The sequence below is a fragment of the Haplochromis burtoni genome, unplaced genomic scaffold (genome assembly GCF_018398535.1).
Source record: "Haplochromis burtoni strain Fernald_Lab_line unplaced genomic scaffold, NCSU_Asbu1 Contig_160, whole genome shotgun sequence".
Classification (NCBI taxonomy): domain Eukaryota; kingdom Metazoa; phylum Chordata; class Actinopteri; order Cichliformes; family Cichlidae; genus Haplochromis; species Haplochromis burtoni.
The window spans coordinates 260,696-268,961 of NW_024582521.1; the positions used below are offsets into that span (position 1 = coordinate 260,696).

The 8,266-nt window shown below is 46.2% G+C and overlaps 1 protein-coding gene across 2 annotated transcripts in view; it reads left to right on the forward strand.

Annotated features, from left to right (window-relative positions):
• Window positions 1-8,266, forward strand: part of daw1 (dynein assembly factor with WDR repeat domains 1) — a 23,687-nt gene that overhangs the window by 10,074 nt on the left and 5,347 nt on the right. The gene's annotated exons all lie outside the window — the stretch shown is intronic.

The window sequence follows — 8,266 nt, forward strand, 5'->3', positions numbered from 1 at the left end:
CTGGGAGGATGGATAGCTCTGCTAACAAGGACATGATCTTCCCTTCACATCAGTAAACGATGCACAAACGTGTCATTAACATCTTTTTTACACTCACATAGTTTCTTCAGGGATTATTAAAGTATTGTAATTCTGAAGTCTGTCATTGTGAGTCCCAACCCTAGCCCCGAAGAAAAAGGTTGTATTTTTGGAAAATATCAAATCAATTGATGTTTGTCTGATAATCTGCTGATTACCCAGACAAAACAATAAAAAATAAATAAATAAATAAAAGATATCTATCTATCTATCGATCGATCGATCGATCGATAGATAGATAGCGAGAGACAGAGAGAGAGAGAGGATGCTGCTGTGTAGCATAGGCTCAAGGTTACGGTAATCGCTGAGGACTTAGAGTTCAGCGTATTAACCTGCAAGAATAACTGAAGTAATGTAAAGCCATGATCAGCTTTGCATTTGCCAGCTTAGTTGTCCTATCATAACTTGTCCATTCCAGTTGGTGCACTGAAGACAAACCAGGCGCTGCGAGAGCTACACCTTGCTAATAACCTGTTGAACAGCTACCAGGATGCCCTTCATCTGAGAGACCTACTACGGTTCAACAATACTCTGCAGACACTGGAGCTCAGCAACAATGCTGTAGCAGATGCTGGTAAATGTTCATACATAAATCCTAGAACTACATGGTTCACAGTCTACTATGTAGATGTGTGGTGAGATGGGCCCTGAGTTATACAGTCATAAAACAGGTGAAGACAAACAAGGATAAGTCCATGGCTGAACCCTTACTGCTCATACATTACAGGGAGATGAAGTTTGCAAACATGCACAGACCAACTATTATTATTTCACTAATACAGACATGCGGATGTGTAAGGCACATAGCAACTTACATCAGAGTCACTACAACCAACACTCCCACCATACATCTGGAAGTGCCATTTAGCTCCAGCACAGACAACAATGAAACTTTGTCTGTGCCGTCTGCTAATAAACATATTTTACTGTTTGTTTTCCGAGGTTTGGAGGAGTTGTGTGACGGTCTGAGGCGGCAGAAAGGAGGTCTCAAGGTCTTACTGCTGAGGAATAACCAGATTACTGTAAAAGGCATGGAGCATCTGGCTAAAACTCTGGTGAGGAACAAAGTGTTGGTTCTTTATGTGGAACAAAATCCAATAATGTGAAGAGTCAGCCAAAGGGTTGAATTAATACAGTGTCCGGTCATTTTGAGCCGTGTAAAGACATTAAGGACGACGGTGTTAGTGACAGTTAGCATTAGGGTTGCTAACTGTGGCTAGCAGAGGAAACACACGACTCTCAGAGCCTGTTTTAGGACCACTGAAGCTGTGGAGACATGTATGTGCCATCACTGCCACTGAAGCAAAGTGAAAACAGAAGAAACAGGTATGAACCAAACTCAGCGTACGCCTGTGCGGCGCACCAACATGGATAATATCATGAAAGAAGGCAAACTTACTCACAGGGGTCACCACAGTGTCCTGACACAATCCCAGAAGTGTGAAGCACTACTCAGTGTAAAACAGTTCGAGCATGTGAATAAACCACACCCAGGCCAATCCTACATGTGTGGCTGGATGTCTACAAGTCATCGCTTCTTCTAGGTCGACACACCCTGAGTTAATGTGTGAAATACTACATTAAAGAAGGCTTAGCAGCAGAGATTCAGACTAATCAGGAAAATGTTTGCTGAGTTCAGTCATTTTTATAGGCTTTTATTTTTGCAACAAGAATCTTTCTGGCACTTCCACGTTGGCTTAACTTTTTAGACCTGATGCTGTGTCCATCTTCTTATACAGTCTATGCATAAGTGATGTGTTTCATGTCAGCTGCTTGCCTCTGAGCGTCTGCACACACACCTATGATGTACTGATACTACAGTCTGCAGCATTTCATCTAGAAAAGCTACATTTACATTACACATCTATCATTCAGGTCCATGTTTGTCATGTGACGTCTCATCATTGCAGTGTTTCTTGTAAAATGTAACTGTGAACACTGAATAGTTCAGCACGCTTCAGCGACACCAGCACGACATGCTGTCCAATCACGTGTGAAGGCAAAAATGTTTATTCTTGTCTCACATGGCTCGCTGCCTGGCTTCTGACTGTCTCGATGCCATGAATTGTACAAATGGAACTAATGGCTCACTTTTAGGCAGCCGGCTGCACCCATGAAAGGCGACGACACAAACGTGCACACCGCTGACTGACACTCAGAGCAGGTCAGCATCAGGTTAAGGTGTTGAGGGTTAACATTCATGCAGGTTTGTCATATCAAGTTTTTACCTTATTTTTAAGTTGTGATGATCAAACGACACCAGTCATACTGTCAGTAGAGGTCTGACAGCGTGCCTAATATGAATGTTGATCTCAAACCTGCGCTCACTGCCAGCTTTAGTAGTCATGCAGTGCATCTTTATGTTCTTTGGATCCTGCTTTTGTGCACATTTCCAAGATGAGAATATCACTTTGGTGATGGAGATTAGACGATCCAACGTGGTTGTTAAGATTCGAGGGCGTTAATAATGAGTTCATTTTATGGGTTATACTTTTTAAGGAAACATCTTTTATGTTACTGACACTAGGCTTGTTTAGCATGTGGCTGAAATACAGTGAAACCTGTTGGCATCTGTCTGACGAGCGCTGCTAAACTAAGAGCCAGGACGGTGTTCTCTTGGAGAGCGGTCAGCAAAGACTCGACCCGAGCTTCATTTCCAGCTGATACTTGGTGCTTCCCTCTGTGTGGAGTTGTGGAACATGAGCCTGGAGAGATGAGTCCAACCTCCCAGCATCGTTGCACAGTCCTAATAACATGCATTCCTTCTGTGTGATTGGCAGCATAAACTGTACCCTCCTGTCATGTGAGTGGCGATTGTAAAAGTCAAAAGGCTGGAAATTAAAGGCCTCTCTCTCTGTCTCAGCACACACACACACACACACACACACACACACACACACACACACACACACACACACACACTTCCCCAAAAGAAGGAACAGTTTGATTAAATAATAGATGTGTGCTAAGAAGGGCTGCTCATGCAGCCTGCCAGTCACAGGGATAAGTAGGTGTCCTTGCAGGCCGTAATGATGATAATTAGAGCCATAGCTGGTTGTGTCGAATATGATGATGAAGAGAGCTGTTATTAACCTTTCTGCTTGGTGTATCTGTGTTTTCTCTCTGTCCTCCGGGCTGGTTTAGTCCTTTGGAGGCCTGAGAGAGCGGGGGCAGACAAAACCTGCTCAACGTCAAATTGGACGGAAACTCTAAGCAGGGCTTTTCCGAGGTGGACGTGTCACCGAGAGCGCCAGCTTTGCCTGTTTCTGCTGCTTTTTTGTTTGAAGCCAGCACGGCATGTGTGAAAGCATACTGTGTTTTTGGTGGTTTCACACTCCTGCACCCCCCTCAGACTTCTCACTCCAACCCTCCCGTGGTTTACGTTTGACAGGTTTCAACCATGCTTGACTCTCACACACTCTCAACCATGCAGTTGCCTCTTTAATTGTCTGCTATTATCCCTCGTGCATATCCATTCAGGGAGGCTCTCCCTCCCTCTCCTCCTCCCCTCTTCACCGGAGAAGCTTCTCGCCACGCGTCGGATGCGGCGCTGCCTCCGTGTGCCGTGACTCAGTGAGGGAAAGGAAAAAAAAGGTGGGGTGTTGGGGGCTCTCGAGTGTGTTTGTTGTCACTGCGGTGCAAATTAACATAGAGGAAGACGCTCTCAGGGTCTGTCAGTTGCTTTCCTAGCTTCCTTTCCACCCCCGCGCTCCCTCTTTCTTCAGAGCAGTGACCAGAGGAGTTTAACAAGGGTGGTGAGGCGAGGGGGCAACCGAGGAGTGGGTGGCGCGTTCCTCTTCAAGCTGCTGGGCAACACGGGCCCCTTGTGCCCTCGACACCCCCACTTTGCTGCACCAGCTAATCAACCTTCAATGCTAATGTGGCTCTGGAGAGTAAAAACAGAAGTTCTGAAGATTAACACGAGAGGAAACATTTTGAAAAGGAAGAATAATCACTGTATAATCACAATGATAATTAAAACTTCTCACACTCACTTGCACAAAGGAACACACAGTGATTAACTGGTGGGTTAAGTAAGTCGTTTTGAACCCTGTGTTGCAGCCAGTGCTGAAGGTCCTGCAGGTCCTGGATTTGAGTGAGAATCTGTTGGGGAACGAGGGGATCCAGATCATCAGGGAACCTCTCATGGTCAACAACTCAGTGCTGCAGCTTGGCCTGGCCCAAGCCAGCATCACCTGTGAAGGTACACCATGTTAGTCTTTGTTCTGCATTTGTAATACAGCTCAAGTTCACTTGTCACGAGATAAAGTGTAGAAAAACACAAGGCTCATGTACAGTCCTGCGTCACGTTGGGTTACTGCACGCAGCATCAGTCAGAAGTAGCTTCTTTGTACAGTAACATTAGCCTTAGGGTCGGGTCCAGATTTGGTGCTGCTGTCTTGTTCTTTTTTCCATCGTCTGGGCCTTATATCATCTTTCTAACAAGAGATATTAACAATATTTTAACCACTGAAAAACACATCTAAGCTCTGCTAGGAAAAAATGAAAAATCAAACAGTTACTTTCACACCTCAGTCTAAATACAGAAGCTTGTTTCTGCTCACGAAACACTTTGTGACCCACTTTGAGCATCAGTATAATGGGATGTAGTTCACTAGCTGGGCCCACGTCCTCATTTTAGGTTTGACAGTGTTTTAGTAGGTAAAGGTGAATGCTTGGACATGAATTAAGCTGCGGTTTAGGGAAGGCCTCGAAGGGGACTGGCGACGGCTCCCGGGCCTGGCAGATCCCCAAAGAAGGCATCCCCTAAAAGCAGTAATAACTGTGCGACACGAAGGTCGAAGACGTCAGCAGATTTTCAATTCGACTTATTAATACAGCACCGAACCACAGTGACAGACGTCTCGAGACCCTGCAATGATGTCTAGAGGGAAACCCAACAATCATATGACCCCCTATGAGCTAGCACTTTGGCGACAGTGAGAAGGAAAAACTCCCTTTTAACAGGCAGAAACCTCCGACAGAACCAGGCTCAGGGAGGGGCGGGGCCATCTGCTGCGATTGGTTGGGGAGACAGAAGGAGAAGAGGACAAAGACGAGTGCACGGAGAGCGAACGTCGCTCCGTGGTGTGGAGTGGATGAGCTCGGACAATTTGGAAGGAATGGCAGGAGAAGAGATCCAAGGAAGTTGCAAACAACGGAAATCTTAATGGATGAATGAGGGGAACCCTCCTTCAGGGAGCAACGTGGCTCAACTTTGAGCTGAAGCTCTAACGGACAAGAATGCTGGATTTGAGATTTGAGGCAGGGCTTGGCGGCTCGAAGAGCTTGTCAGCTTGTCTTTGAGAAGAAGATGGAGAGGGGGTGCTTAGCTGGTTAATTACTTCAGATAAGGTAACGATAACAACTGAGCTGATTTCTGAATGAACAGAAGAACAGCCGCAGCTTGGGAAGAGTTGATGAATTGAAAGACTGATTAGAGGAAAATAATCTCTATAATAATAACCCCCAAAATCATCCGAGAGCAGAGAGCGAGTCCACTGGACTTCGTGGGAGATGATAAGCCATTCAGACGCAGAGAGCGGTCTCGAATGATTCTGTCGAGGCTGGATGCCTGATGAGGCTAGTGAAAGCACATGAGAAGTGAAGGGACCGTTTGGATGTCTTAAAAGGAGTGATAGAGGACAGAACCTGGCATCTCGGTGCCATGAAGGTTCACCTTTGTTTTGCAAAGGCGGAAAGATGGCAGCGAAACTGGCATCTCGGTGCCGGAAGCATGCTGCTGCATTTACAAATGAAGGATAAAGAGAGAACCTGGCATCTTGGTGTCACCAGGTTCGCCGGTGCTTTGCGAAGGCAGGAAAGATGGCAGCGAATCTGGCATCTCGGTGCCGAGCAGAGAAACTGGCAACTCTGTATTAGAAAGCGTGCTGCTGCGTTTGCAAATGAGGGATAAAGAAGAACCAGGCATCCTGGTGTCAAGCTTGATATTGCATTCGTGAAGGAGGGACAGAGGAAGAGAACCTGGCATGCTGCTGCATTTGCAAATGAGGGACAAAGAGAGAACCTGGCATCTCGGTGCCAGAGGGGTTTACTACTAGGGATGGGTATCGAAAACCGGTTCTTGTTGAGAACCGGTTCCCACTGTTTCAATTCCTTGGAATTGTTTGCCATTTTTGCAAACGATTCCCTTATCGATTCCAGTCGCCCCGAATGACGTCACCACGTTGCGGAGCGTCATTTACCTGGCAGGAAACACGGCGCTCAAACGCTCAAAAGTTTGGTTATACTTTACGAGAACGGATGACAACAGGGCAACTTGCAATACTTGCAAAGTAGATATTTCATTTAAGGGAGGAAACACTACGAATATGCAAAAGCATTTGCTCACAAAACACGCGATGACCTTAAATGAATGTCGTGTTTTTAATTCCGCACTCGTGAATCTCAACCCAGCAGCAGCGGTAACGTTTGCACGTCCTCTCCCGTTAATGCGGCAGGTAAATAATCAACTAACAGTGCATATTATGTTAGCGCGATCTGCCTTATTACAAACCTGCCATCACTGTGCATTTAGTGACCATGATGAGACAGAGTCTGGCTCAGATGCTGGCAGTTCTCGCTGCAGTCTACCGTTAGCGTCTCCTTTCAGGCCAGGATAGACGAATGTCACCGAGCAGAGACTCAGTTTGTGGTCAAAGGCTTGAACCCGTTTGCCACAGCAGATGATTTTCGGTAAGTGAATGTGTGTAATTGCAGGCAGGGACATTACTGGATATTCTTGTGTAATTGTTACAGAATAATTTATGTTATACTTTGTTATTGCTCCAGAAGAATATTTATTTTATTATTTTACATTTACAATTTTTTTTCCTGGGGACCCTGTGACGCCCCATTGAAGAGCCGTAGGCTGGATCTCTTAAGATCTCACTGTTGGGTTTGTAAGGCCATGTTAGTCCTACATTTCTATCTTGTTCAAAGAGAAGATATAAAACAAAGTTCTAAGCTAATCGACCTTAGTGTTCTCCTTTTTTAAAGAGAATCGAAAAAGAATCGAATCGTTAAACAGAATCGAAAATGGAATCGGAATCGTGAAAATCTTATTAATACCCATCCCTATTTACTACTGCTTTGCAATAACGGATGCAGAGAAACTGGCAACGTGGTGGAAGAAAATTGTTACTGCGATTACGAAAGATGGCTATAGAAGGAACCAGCTAGAACAGGGGTGGGCAACTCCAGGCCTCGAGTGTCCCTGCAGGTTTTAGATGTGTCCTTGAACCAGCACAGCTGATTTAAATGGCTAGATTAGCTCCTCAACATGTCCTGCAGTTCTCCAGAGGCCTGGTAACGAACTAATCATGTGATTCAGGTGTGTTGACCCAAGGTGAGATCTGACGCCTGAGGGACACCGGCCCTCGAGGCCTGAAATTGCCCACCCCTGGTCTAGAAGGATTCTCTGCTGCTTTAGCCATGATGGATGGACCGAACTGGCAACTCAGGGGTAAGAAGCTTGTTGCTGCGGTTTGCACATGGCCAATATAGCAAGAGCCTGACACCACTTTGCTAGAAGGGTTTGCTGCTGCTTGCAATGATAGAAGCGAAGAAACTGGCAGTTCGGTAGTAGGGAAGCTAGATGCTGCATGCAAATGGGGGATGAAGGAAAACCTGGCATCCCAGTGCCTTTTTATTTATTTGTCTATGCAGACAACGCCAACCCGATGGTAGAAAAGCTGCTGCTGCTTTCGCAAATGAGGGATAAACGAAACTGGCTACCCGGTGCCGACGTTTGCTAAGGAGTTTAGCCAAGGAGGGAAGAGGTTGGGAACCTGACAACTCGGTGCTGAGGTTTGCTGCGGAGTTTAGCAGAGGGATGAGAAGCTGAGAACCTGGCAACCCGGTGCTGAGGTTTGCTGCAGATTTTTGCGAAGGAGAGATGGGTTGCTGAGAACTTGGCAACTCGGTACCGAGGTTTGCTGCGGAGTTTAGCAGAGGGATGAGAAGCTGAGAACCTGGCAACCCGGTGCCGAGGTTTGCCACAGAGTTTAGCAGAGGAGGGATGAGTCGCTGAGAACCTGGCAACTCGGTGCCAATGTTGGAGTTTAGCAGATGAGAGGTTGGGAACCTGGCAACTGGGTGCCGACGTTTGCTGCGGAGTTTGTTTGTTTTTTTATGTGTGTGTCATCTTTTCTGAGAAACTGGCAGTGTGGTGGTAGGGAGTTTGGTG